The sequence below is a fragment of the Mustela nivalis genome, assembly GCF_964662115.1.
Source record: "Mustela nivalis genome assembly, chromosome: 7".
NCBI lineage: Eukaryota > Metazoa > Chordata > Mammalia > Carnivora > Mustelidae > Mustela > Mustela nivalis.
In genome coordinates this window covers 25,571,880-25,584,872 of record NC_139026.1, presented here as the reverse complement: position 1 = coordinate 25,584,872, position 12,993 = coordinate 25,571,880, and the positions used below count along the sequence as shown (strand labels likewise).

Sequence of the window (12,993 nt, the reverse complement as noted above, 5' to 3'; positions counted from 1 at the left end):
CTGAGGCCCAAGGATTCTGTGACTTGCCAGGCATCACAGAGCTCAGCTGGAGACCAGATTCTGAGATTCTGTCACTGTCTTTGTAGTCACTGGCGTCACCGCCCCCTCCCAAGAAACCCCATCTCCTTTCCTGTGTAGCAGGGTGACTTGGCCTTCCAGGGGACATAGGGCAAGGTCTGCAGGTATTTTTGGTTGTCCCAGCTGGGGGAGGGAAGACAGGTGGAGGTGCTCCTGGGCTCCTAGTGGTTGGAGGCCAAGTGTGCATCCTAGAATGCATGGAAGGCTCCAGCAAGGAAGCATCCGGCCCCACACAGCCGGGCAGTGCTGAGGCCCGGAAACCGGGGTCCACAGTGGGCTCCGTCGCAGAGGCAGCTTCCAGCCCCCCGAGTTGCCTGGGCGTCCTCTGCTCCGCCACAGTCTTGGCCTCCCCTCTGGGACTGCCACAGGAGTTAAAGCCGCGTCCCCCGTGCCCTTTGGCGGTGGCCAAGAGTCCCCCGCCGGAGCTGATGGGGTTTCTGATTTCTAGTCGCAGGGCGTCTGGCTGCACTTCGCAGCGGGCCGGCTGGCAGCAGCCGGTGGTACTCGGCGGCCTGGGCCTGGGGCTCCGGGCTCCTGGGAACGGGCCGGGCGGGGCGGAGGGGGCGCGGAGCACGCGCTCTCCCCTTCCGACCCAGCCGGCAGCGGCGGCCCCTGCCAGAAGATGGCCTATTGAACATTTCCAGGAATAGCACTGCCAAGCCTGTCAACTGCTTTCTTGGAAATTCACTCAATCAGGATGGCGGGCCTCCAGCCGGGAGAGCACAAAGCCCGGCCTGGAGCTCGGAGCTCCGAACCGGCAACGCCCGGCTGCGGGCCCGCCGCCCCGGCCCCCTGGGGAAGGGGAGCTGTGCTCTCTGGCCTCGGCAACCCCGCAGCTTCTGGATGTCGTCCGCAGCCTTTCTCCTTCTCAGTGGCGCGGGGAGCGGTCACACGTCTCTGCCAGCCTCCTGCGACTCGGTGACCTTCACATGCTCGCTGTGTTTGTTCAGACCCCTCCGGCGGGAGGGCCACAGGGCTGCGGGGGGGGGGGGGGTATGAATGGTCAGAGGGGACCGACCTCAGCCTCTGGGGGAGCTGCGGCCCTCGCCCCTCCTGTCAGCCTCGCTCCCCAACGGAGCCAAAGGGTCCTCAGAAAGGGAGAGGATTTTCTGCCCACCCCTCCCAGCACTGCCCCCCAGTCACTCTGAAGATGCGGCAGGTAAGAGGCAAAGATGGGATGTGGAAAGAAAAACCCGGTGGTTCACCCGCTCCCCCTCCCCCACTGCAGAAGTAGTAACCTTTTCCCTTAACAGAGGCCTGACATTCCTACTGAAGTTTGACAATCCACCCCAACCCGAGCTCTCTGACCTACAGCCTTTTCCAACTTTTGGGGTGTCCCAGCGGCTGGCAGGGCTGGGGGATGGATGCCCCAAGAAAGTCAGCTGCCCTGAGAGGAACAGCTTGAAAATGTAAGCAGCATATAAAAGCAAGAGATGAAATCCTCTTTCTTGTTTGGGGTGTTCAACCCCAAACAAGGGTTGGTTACTCGCCTTTTTTCAATTATGAGTTACAAAGCTTATCATGGAGTAGGTATGGAACATTTTTTTATTTCCAAGAACCACTGGCTCACAGGACCAATGCTATTTTAGGAACACACTGGGCTTCAGTTAGTTGGGGGTAGGGTGCCAGATAGGATATCAGATGTCCAGATAAATTTAACTTTCAGGAAGATAACAAATTTTTGTGTGTGTGTGTGTGTGTGTGTAAATATGCTCCAAATATTATTAGCTGTTTATCTGCAGTTCAAATTGACCTGGGCGTCATGTGTTTTTATTTATTCAACGTGACATTTTACTTGGGGGTACACTGACATAGTTGTTAAGTTAATATCAGGGAACATTCAACACAAGGGAAAAACCATACCAGTTGCCGGGGGAGGTGGTGGGAAGGGAAGGAGGAGGGTAGGAAAGAAGAAGGAAGGAGAAAGATTGGAAAAAAGGGAAATACACATTGTGAAGGAGGAAAAGGTGGAAGTGAAAGAGAAACAGGAAGTGCTGAAGAGACAGGACAACACGAACATTTCTGAAGGGCCTAAAATGCTTGATGAATTAGGATTGTTCCATAGTGTCATTTCCCTGGGAAATACTGCTTTTTTGGCTGCCTGTTTCACCTGGATCTTCTGCTGCTTTGCTCGATCAGGTAAAACCAAGACTGGCCACTCAGGAGAAACAGGTCTCTAAGCTGGGGTGGCAGCAGCTGGACCAATATTACCGTGGGGTCAGGTAGACACAAACCTGAGGCTGCATCCTACCCCCAGACCCATACCCCCAACACCAACACCCACACCTACCTTGTTGTCCTTAGTGGAGTGGGGATTTTGAAATAGGTCTTTCCATAAATTCCAGTGGGGAGCAGAACACAAAGACCAAATGTTCCACCTTATCATGACCCTATTCCAGACACATGCTCAGGCTGTGTCCATGCAGAACTTTATCATTACAACAACAGCGAACATTTACTGAGTGTCTACTCTGGGCCAGGTGGGTGGGAGTTGGGGGTACTTTATATACATTATCCCAACTGGCCCACCCTGATGTAGATTTTAAGTATATGTATATTTTTAATCTTTTCCTACTGTGAGGGAAATCATGACTGCCGAAAGTTAAGCTGTTGTCTCAAAGTCGGTTGGTGGGTGTTGGGGCTGAGATTTGCCTCAAGTCTGCCTGACTCCCAGCTCACGATTCATCCCTGCCCCTATAATCAGATTGAGGGTTCAAATCCCAGCTCCATTATTCCCTAGCTGTGTGGCCTTGGGCAAGTAACTTAATCTCTGTGCATGTTTCATTGTCTATAAAACGGGGATAAAATGGTATCTATCTCAGTGAGCTGCCCTGAAGATTTAAGGAGTTAGTACATGTCAGGCCCTTAGAACCCGGGACTGACTCCCCTGACAGCATCCAACGCTTCAACAATTCTGTGAAGTAGCTAATGCTATTATCCTTTTTTACCTATGAGGAAGCCGAGGCCCAGAGGGGCTAATTAACCTGTTCAAGGTAAGTGGGAGAGCTGAGTTTCCAAACGCAGACAGACTAATTCATAGCCCATACTTGTAGATTCTGCCTCCTATCTGTTTACTTTTATGCATTCATCTCGTGGTTTCTGGGTTTTACCATCAGGACTTTATGCTGGTAGCATTTTTGTATACTTAATAGCTGTGAACAAGGTACGGGATCTTCCTTACAACTACCAAATACTCTTCCTTCATAATAGAATTACTCAGAAGATTCATTTTTTCTGAGTTTCCTCCCGATCACTGCTTCTTGGTAATGACTTTAGTAGTAAGGCTAGGCAGGCTAGGCCAGGCTGAGGTGCAGTAACAACTAAGCCGTGAAATCTCAATGATTTATCCCAGCAAAGGTGTATTTCTCCCTTATGGAAAGTCTAAGGATGCTTTTTGTGGCTGAGGTAGACAGTGGTGGAAGACAAGATCTACAGAACCTTGAGGGCCTTGTGACCTGTGTAAGGACTTTGCTTTTAACTCCTGCTTTCAAAGCTCCATTGCCTCCTTATGGCCTTCAGGACTTGGTCCTGCCTCCTCGCACACTCCCAGCCCACACACACCTCTCAGTCCCCGACAGCGGTGGTTCTCAAACTTGGGGGTACATCAGAATCCCCTGGGGGCTTAACGTCAGATTGCTGTGGTCCCCCCACAGAGTCTTTTGCCGGGGCTTAAGAGGCTGCAAATCTAACAGGATCCCAGGTGACGGTGATGCTGCTGGTACTGGGGCCACACTCCAGTCTGGTGCCACAAGCTCCCTCTCACTTTTGGGCCTTTCTGCTTTCCCAGGAAAGTGTGCCTTGATGCCTGGAGAGTGGTGACCGCATCCTTTGTGAGGCCCAGCGCAGAATGAAAATACAGGCCCCTTGTTTCAAAAGTAGGAAAGAAAGGACAAAGGTAAAATATAAAGCTTTTCTTTTAAAAATATTTTATTTTTCATAAAATGTAATAAAAACAGTAGTGATATAGGAGTAACAATATGGCCAAAACATATTTTGATGTCATAATTTTTTATAATATAATAAATAATATGGATTGATATGATATCAAGATTTTTCTGGTTTGTTTTCCTACATATTCATTCATTAGGTTGTAAACATTTTTACTCTCAGCAGTTTCATTTTCAGTTCATGCAATGAAAAGTGATGTTAGTGGCCGTTGGTAAATGCAAGGTCACAAAAACGTTTTGATAAATTTAATTTTGACAGTTGAAATCAGATCTACAGAGGCGACTATGGCTGGGGCAGCATATTTTATATGCTGTGACAACACTGGGATACATTTTTCATAAATTATTTTGAAATATGAGTTTTAGTACATCTGGAGGTAATGATGCTGTGGATCCATTTTTCTAAAAAGAGTGAACTCTTCATACAAATCACTTTTATGTTCTGAATATAATATGTGAATTTATATTATTTATAAATATAATAGGTAATACTAGTCAAGTAGTATTATATTATTGAACTTGTGTTAATTATATGATTTTTACATACAAATTTAATATTTTAATATTGCCATTTCCTCTGACGATTCCTGCAGCTTGTGGAGGACATACAAGAAACCAAAAGCAGCTTCATGATTTTTATATAATTCAAAATGTCCCCTTATGCATTCTATCACTGGATTTCAAATCCAAGGAAAATTAAGACTATCTTCCTTGTTATTGTTGATTTATCTGAGACTTTCTATGAAGATAGTACTTTATTATTCTGTTGACTAGGACCATCTTTATTTTTAAAATTTTTATTTTTTAAAGATCCTATTTATTTATTTGACCAACAGAGATCACAAGTAGTCAGAGAGGCAGGCAGAGAGAGAGGAGGAAGCAGGCTCCCTGCAGAGCAGAGAGCCCCATGCAGGGCTCAATCCCAGGACCCTGAGATCATGACCTGAGACAAAGGCAGAGGCTTAACCCACTGAGCCACCCAGGCGCCCTGACTAGGACCAGCTCTAAAATTAATTTCCATATCCCGGCCCATGGATATTTGGTCTGCAATGCTGCAACTGTTTTCAAAGCTAGAAATTCTAAATTCTTTGAACAATGTTAATAACTCCTGGATATCCATTATTACAACGTCATTGCAAACACTTATTCTGTAATACTTTGCTGACAGATTTGCCTACCTGCGTGCCAGAAGACCCTTAATGTTTGTAGGTGCTCCAAGGACCGGCTCTGGGGACGGACACGCAAGCCACAAGCCAGTTTTCCGGGGTGCATCCCAGGGCGGCCCCTCCCCCACGGCTGCCACCGCTGCCGCCACCTGTGGCATCGGGTACTGCAGCTACTGCTCGGTTGCTGTCAACCCCCAGGGCTCCTGCCAGCCACAGGGGTGCCCACTGTCACCTGATTACGGGGCCAGCCGCTGGCGCTGCCCACTGGCCTGCGTGCAGGCTGGAGTCGGCCCATGGGTCCACTGACACCTGGCATAGCGCCTCTCCATACTTGCTTACTCTCCCGTGTTCCTTCTGACTTCACGAATTCAAAAATAAAATGATAAAGAATATCCAGACTATGACAAGAGACCATTAAACCCACCTAGTATCCCTTCTGAGTGGGCCCCCTGAGACTGTCCAGAGTGCACGCCCCTGGAGCCTGACCTGTTCCTGGATGGAGTGACTTCTGCCAGGGTTTTCCCTGTAGTATGTTAATTCTCTGACAGTGTGGCATCATACATTATTTGGTGTCATTTTTCCCCACTAGGCAGGGTCAGCAAACCAAATCCAGCCTGCTGCCTGATTTTGTGATCTGGATTTATTGCAACCCAAAGCACCCACTTGTTTCTCTCCTGCCTATGGCTGCTTTTCTTTTTCTTTTTCTTTTGCCTTTCTTTTCTTTTCTTTTTTTTTTTTTTTGAGTTAGGTTTTTCTTTCTTTTTATTTTTTTCATTATGTTCAGTTAGCCAGCATATGGTACATCATAAGTTTTTGTGGAAGTGTTCAACGATTCATTAGCTGCTTATAACACCCAGTGCTCATCACCACACCTGCCCTCCTTAGTGTCCAGCTCTCGGTTACCCCATCCCCCCACCCCCCTCCCTGCTGTAGGCTTCAGTTTGGTTCTGGGAGTCCAGAGTCTCTCATGGTTCCTCTCCCTCTCTGATTTCTTCCCATTCAGCCCTCCTTTGCCCTGATTTTCTATTACACTGCCTGAGTTGAGTCATGCGACAAGGAATGTTTGGCCCACAAAGCCTAAAACATTTGCTCTCGGGTCCTCTAGGGGATGTTGCTGATGCTTGCACTATACTGTAAAATTTCTGAAGGCAGGCATCATGTCTGTCTAGAACAGTGCCTGGCTTATAGAATAAGCTCAGCCAATATTTGTTGAAAACAAACAAACAAGCAAACACAATGAATACATGAAGAGCATATTATTTTTAAATGAATTTAGTTTATCTTTTATAAAAAACCATGTAAATTTTATTTGACTTCGTTTTTTGGCTGTTTTTATATAAAAATTATGGTTAAAATTACCTACCCTACTGCGAAACGGACTCTCCAAGGACATTGTAAGGTGTTTGTCTTGTGGCTTGGCATACCCCCTGAGGCCCCACGACACACCTCAGTCTGAAGGAGCACACGCACTGAATATCATTCATCACTTAACAAATATTTATCGAGCAAAGCACAGGGTTAGGCAATATGACAAGAGAACACTAACTCCCACTTGTGTCTTCCCAGTAGACCTAGAGAGCCTACAGACCAAAGAAGAAAAGACCAGCGAACCTGTTCTACACAAAGGCAAATAGGTAACGATTCGATAAAAAAGTGTTAAGTACAGAAGGAAATTTCTGGATTGAATGCTTTGCGTTTTCAGAGTCAGGACACATTCCTTTCTGCTGTGAAATCAGGAGAGGCCCCCTGCCAGTCATTCTGTTTGGTCTCAGATCCAATCCCGTCCTGCGCTTTGCTCAGCCCTGCAAGAAGCTGACTCCTGCAAACTACATTTCTCTGAGTGCCCTGCCAACTGGCTGCAGCTGGAGTCAGTAAGTGGGAGGCCATAGGGAAAGACGGGAGGGCTGGAAGCGAGGAGAAGCCAGGATATTTCTCTCCTCTCTCTCAGCCTCTTCTCTACCTGTCCAATGGAAAAAAACAATAGTATGTTTTCACAGGTTTGTTTGTTTTTTAACGAGAATTAAATGAGTTAAGGCATGCAAAATGCTTAGCCCAGTAGCTATAAATGTTTTATACCCAGTAAGTATGTAGTATAACAAGCCTTCAAAGAATAGAGCTACTATTGCTTTTAGCCTTGCTAAGGGACATGAGATAGAGTGCGGTGATCTATTAGTAATGTCTGCTAAGAGTGCCATGGGGAGAGGAATCCTTTATGGGAGGATTATTTACCAACCCTGAGATTTTGGAGCTGTATCATGGAGATAGATTTGTTGGGTCTGGCAAATGGACTGACAGATTCCACATACTGGAGACAGACTGAGGTAATGGGAGAAACCTAACAATTGGAATAGTGATATCAAAAGTCGGCAACCCATGAGAAAGAATAGGTCTGGGAGGCAAAATTATGGATTCATTTTTAGACAAAAGTGTTGGGCTTTTTCCACTTACAAACAAACAAAAAAACCCAGAAGAACCACAAGCCGATGATACACTTAAGGATACCTCAGCAGTTGTGGTTTTTGAAAGAGATACACTTATATGCAGTGAGTTCGCAAAGAAAACCATCTCAGAAGTGACATATTAAGGCCTCATGGAAAATTGGAAAACCATTCAGGAAACCATAGCAACTCCAGTTACTGGAGTGTGGTCTCCTCTAAAGAGGAAAAACCATTGTTCTGTACTTAGCAGTTCTTCCCTGCTTAGGACACGCTCTGTCTCTGCTTCCCTCTCTTCCCTATTTTCTTCTTCCTACCTGTCTTTCTCTTTATTTTTCTGGGCGTTGCTTTCATGCTTTCCAGCGGGGCCACATGCTTAGCCCAGGCTGCCTCACAGTCTCCTCTTTAAGTCCAGCCCACATCAGATGTCTTTAAGCAAACAGTTGTGGCTGGCACGGTGGTCCCCCAGTGCAGAGTGTGGAGACCCACGTGACTCAGACAGTGCTGTGTAACTGGTTTCACGGCCAGTTTGGTGTTGACATGGTGAGTGAGTTGGAGATGTCACTGAGATCTAGGTCAAGCTACAAAGTAAGATTGGGTCTTGGTGGAGAGCATCGAGGATATATTTAATTACGCCTGCTGTTCTACATCTCATATGAATTTGATCATTCCAGATCAAAATCTGTCCAAGGTTTAGGGCAAAGACACCAGAAGTTATTTATGAAAAAGGCAGTTGTTTTAATGGAACCAGGAAGTTAGACAGTGTGTGGCTGGAGGGATTTTCTTGCTGTCCTTTATAGGGACTTGACTGATTTCTTTTTTTTTTTAATTTTTTATTTATTATTAACATATAATGTATTATTAGCCCCAGGGAAATAGGTCTGTGAATTGCCAGGTTTACACACTTCACAGCACTCACCATAGCACATTCCCTTCCCAGTGTCCATAATCCCACCACCTCTCCCTACCACCGCCCCCCCGCCCCCCGCCAGCAACCAGGACTTGACTGATTTCTTAGAACAACTTAGAAATCAGTTTGGAAGGGAGAGTGTGATGAAGTTAGGGTTTTCTTACTGCCTTCAGAGCTTGAGAAAACAAACAAAACAACCCAGCCCTCTGTGATTCTTCTCAGAACTCTTCAAATCCAAGATATCCATCTTCACTTTGGAACATGATGGACCCAGAGCTTGCAACACACATATTCCAAGGATAAGCTGGTACAAACTCTTTTACATGTGTTGCTTTAAAAAGAAAGAGAAGGAGAAAAAAGAGGAGATGGAGAAAGAGAAGAGCAAAAAGTTAAAAGAAAAAAGCTTCATGTTTCAAAAATCTATTACTGATGAGGACCAAGGGAGCTGCTTGCTCTTAAAATCCCAGGTGAGGACAAACAGGACAACTCTTTATGGACAACACCAGAGAGGAAGTATGTATGATTTTGTTTTCATCCTCAAGGGAGAAGCACCTCAACATGCAAAGTCTTTTCTTAAAACAAAAATAATAAATGTCACAGACACAATTGAAGAAGTGGAGAATTTTATTTCGTTTCATTTTTAAAGATTTATTTATTTATTTATTTGACAGAGATCACAAGCAGGCAGAGAGGCAGGAGAGAGAGGGGGGAGCAGGCTCCCTGCTGAGCAGAGACCCCCCCCCCCCGCCCCGACGTGGGGCTCGATCCTAGGACCCTGGGATCACGACCTGAGCCAAAGGCAGAGGCCTTAACCCACTGAGCCACCCAGGTGCCCCAAGAAGTGGAGAATTTTAAATGAAAGAAAAACAGCCTGCATCCAATCCTCTCACCATACCCCATTATTATATAAGTGGTTTTTTATCATCGTTATTCACAGGCATAAGTAATTTTTATGCCATTGTCTTCTGAGGCTGTTTGGCTCACCTCGCGGAACTTCTGGGCCTAAATACTATCTCTAGCACACACAATCTACATGACTCGACAAGCTACTTATAAACTCTGTGGGCCTCGGTTTCCTCATCTGAGCAGTAAGGATGAGAATATTAGCTACTTGAGGGTTAAATGGGATACCTACAGAAAGGCTGGTTCAAGGGCTGGCACCCAGTCACTTGTAACCGCTACGACAATTCATCATGAACTGAGTCAGTTTTGTCATCCCGGGTCAGCTGGGGCAGGGTCGTTTGGCAGATGAAGTCTGCATTTGCCTCCGTGTTTTATCTCTCTCCCACAGTGAGGTGATTCTGAGTCCTCTTCCACTAGCTGCCTCAGCCCCCACTCAACCCAAGATGGAAGCATAACACACGTTGTCAAGTGAGCACCCAGTAGGTGCTAGAAGGACACACACGAAGATGTGGGAAAACACAGCAAGGATGCCAGCGGGTCCCACAGAGGAGTTGTTGTGCTCCAGTGCACGCCACATGCTTCATGGGCATAAGCCAAACCAGCACCCAGAAGGGGGGCCATGAGGGGAAATGTGTTTCTCAGGAAGGTTATGGGCTGAAGTGTGTCCCCAGAATCATATGTTGAAGCTCTAAACCCCAGTCCCTCAGAATGTGACTGTATTATTAGATTGGACGTTCAGAGAGGTAAGTAAGTTAAAATTAGGGTGGGCTCTCATCCAATTTGAGAGGTGAACCAGACAGAGGAAATCTGAATCAAGGATGGATGCACCCCATGGAAGGTCGTGTGAGAACAGAGCCAGAAGGTGGCTACCTCCAAGCAAAGGAGAGAGGCCTCAGAGGAAACCAGATGACACCTTGATCTTGGACTTCCAGCCTCCAGAACTGCGAGGAAATCAGTATCTGTTGTTTTGGCCGCCGGGTCTGTGGTATTTTGCTGTGGCAGCCCCAGAAGACATATATAGTTACATAACTTTTAAGAGCTCCGGGGGGGGGTGGGGGTGCTCAGCCTTGAGAAGGAAGGAAATTCTGACCCATGCTACAACACAGATGAACCCTGAGGACATGACACTAAGGGAACTAAGCCATCATAAAAGGACAAATACTCTGTGATTCCATTCAGATGTGGTATCTCGAGTAATCAAATTCACAGAGACAGAAGAAAAATGGTAGCTGCCAGGGGCCAGAGCAGGGAATAAAGGGGAGTTATGATTTAATGGGTCCGGAGTTTCAGTTTCACAAGATGAAAAGAGTGCTGGCGATTGAGAGTGGTGATGGCTGCCAACAGAGTGACTGCACTTAATGCCAATTGAAAAGATGGTTAAAATGGTGAATTTTATGACATGTGTATTTTACACAATAAAAACTTAATTAAAAAAAAAAAAGCTTAGGGGGCTCCCAGGCTCCCACTCTTCCTAAAGTTCAGTCTTACTGAAATCTTGGCTAATTGCTGTTGGAGAGGAGCTGGAGGAGGCGGAGGGAGCGGGGCAGCAGGACTCAGGGCTAGCAAGGCCAGCTTCCTTTTGCTGCCCCATCAGAAATGTGCCTGCGGACTCCGATGAAAGCTCTCCTGGCCTCGCCAGCGTTTGAAAGCCAGAGCTGCAATGCAGGCCCGGCATCCTTGCCCTTGTCAGTAATGATAATGGAGGAGAACATGATTTCCAAATGGGAGGCTGAAGTCCCTGAGGTTTTTGTTTCTGTTTTTTTGTGTTTTGTTTTGTTTTTTTTTTTCCTTTTAATGCCTTTTTCCTCTTGTTTCTCAGCAACTCCTGGGCCTGCTCTTTATCCCACACAGAAAGAACACACATTCTCAGCAACGGTCAAAGCACCTTTCACTTTCTCCCACAGCAGCAACCCATCTGAACACATCTGAACAGCCTTTCCCTAAGGAATGGGTTCCCATGCCAAGCCAAAGACCTAAGGAGTTTGGGCCCTTGGTAGCTACCCACTGTTTTGGTTTGCGCTAAGCGATATGGTCCTCCCTGGGGGACCCCAAAGCACCACACCCATGGAGTCTGAGAAAGGCATGTGGTCCAAGCTCTGTCTCTATCTTTGTCTGTCCTCTGCCTTGAGCCCCCGGTGTGAACCCTCCAGGTGTGCCATGTACTCGCTTCAGGACCTGTGAGTCAGAAACCTGTTTCGGTTTCTCTCACAGCTTACCTTCTCCACCCTGGGGCCCACTGAACAAAGTCAGAGCATACAGACGGCCCCAATCTGAGGGACATCCTCCTACATAACTACCCTTGAACTGTTCAAAAGACGTCAGGGGTCATGGAAGATAGCTAAGAAGCTATCCCAGACTGAAGGAGACAAGATACAGCCCATGGTAACCTGGTTCTGGACTGGATTGTCTCGCCATAAAGGACATGATTGGGACAATTGGCACAACTCAGCTGAGGCTGAGGACTAGACTGCGGCGGTACAGCAGTGTTTATTTCCTGACTTGGATGGAAGCCGACCCACGATTACACAGAACAATGTTCTTGATTGAAGGAATCCCATACGGAAGTATTCAGGGACGACGTGCCATCAGACTGGTGATTTTCTACCAAATCTTTAGGAAAAAAGGTAATTCTTTGTACACTTCTCCAGCTCTTCTACATGTGTAAGTTTGTCTCAAAAAAAAAAAAGAGGAAACGGTGTCGTGTTTGGTTGGGATGGAGGCCATGGTCGCTGAGCCTGGTTTTCAGGTGTTTTTAAGCACGAGCCTGAGAACTTTGAGTTCAAAAAACCTTGAACTTTAATCACCTCTAAGAGAACTCCTAGAGGAACATTGGTGGAAATGGGATGGAGGGATATCAGAGGAACAAGTTTGGACATAATCTTGCTACTTGGGTAGAAGGACTCGAGGTGATTTCATGTGCAAACTTTTAGGTGTGTGTGTGTGTATGATCAAATCCCCTTTTTTTTTTTTTTTTTGCAAATCACACGGTACAAACGGTTTATGACCTCACAAACTTAAGAATGTCCTTCTACATCATTTTTAAAGGTTAACTAGTAAGTATCCCCTTGAATGTGAATCTTAATTTAGTTTACAAATCCCTGCTGGGGTTGGATTTGACATTTCTTGCTCCTCTCTCCATGCCTTAGATTTTTGGCTCGTATTGTGCCTGAATGTGAAAGGGGGAAAAAAAAAAAAAAGGAATGACTTGCCAGTTTCTTTCTGGGAGGACTTGTGTTAGTTCCCATTTTCCCACGAATAGAATAGGGCAGTGAAGAGGCAGTTTCCAAGAGTGTTTAAGATCACAGTTCTAAACAGATGGGCTGGGCTCAAATGTTGACCTTCCTCTTACCAGCTGTGTGAGGTTAGGCACATTAACCCATGTCTCAGTGCCTCAGTTTCCTCATCTGTAAGATGGGGGGCGGGAATGAAGAGTATCCATTTCACAGGGTTATTGAAGGCATAATAAGCTGTAGGTAGCTGGCATACAGTAAGTGCCCATTGGTGTGGACCATTGTTAATACGACGAATAAACGTAAGCGGCAACTTTTGAGGTC

General features: G+C 46.4%; 1 long non-coding RNA gene across 6 annotated transcripts; it reads left to right on the top strand.

The window, feature by feature from the left end:
• Positions 1-12,404, top strand: LOC309868998. 6 transcript variants are annotated; one of them, XR_014313912.1, is made up of 7 exons: positions 1-996; positions 1,393-1,487; positions 3,866-3,973; positions 6,758-6,825; positions 8,759-9,003; positions 9,828-10,182; positions 11,259-12,404. It is a non-coding gene; the product is annotated as an uncharacterized lncRNA (long non-coding RNA). The 6 variants fall into 6 exon arrangements; XR_014313915.1 differs by having other exon boundaries at positions 1-1,487; positions 6,761-6,825; XR_014313917.1 differs by having other exon boundaries at positions 1-1,487.
• The last annotated feature ends 589 nt before the right edge of the window (positions 12,405-12,993 follow it).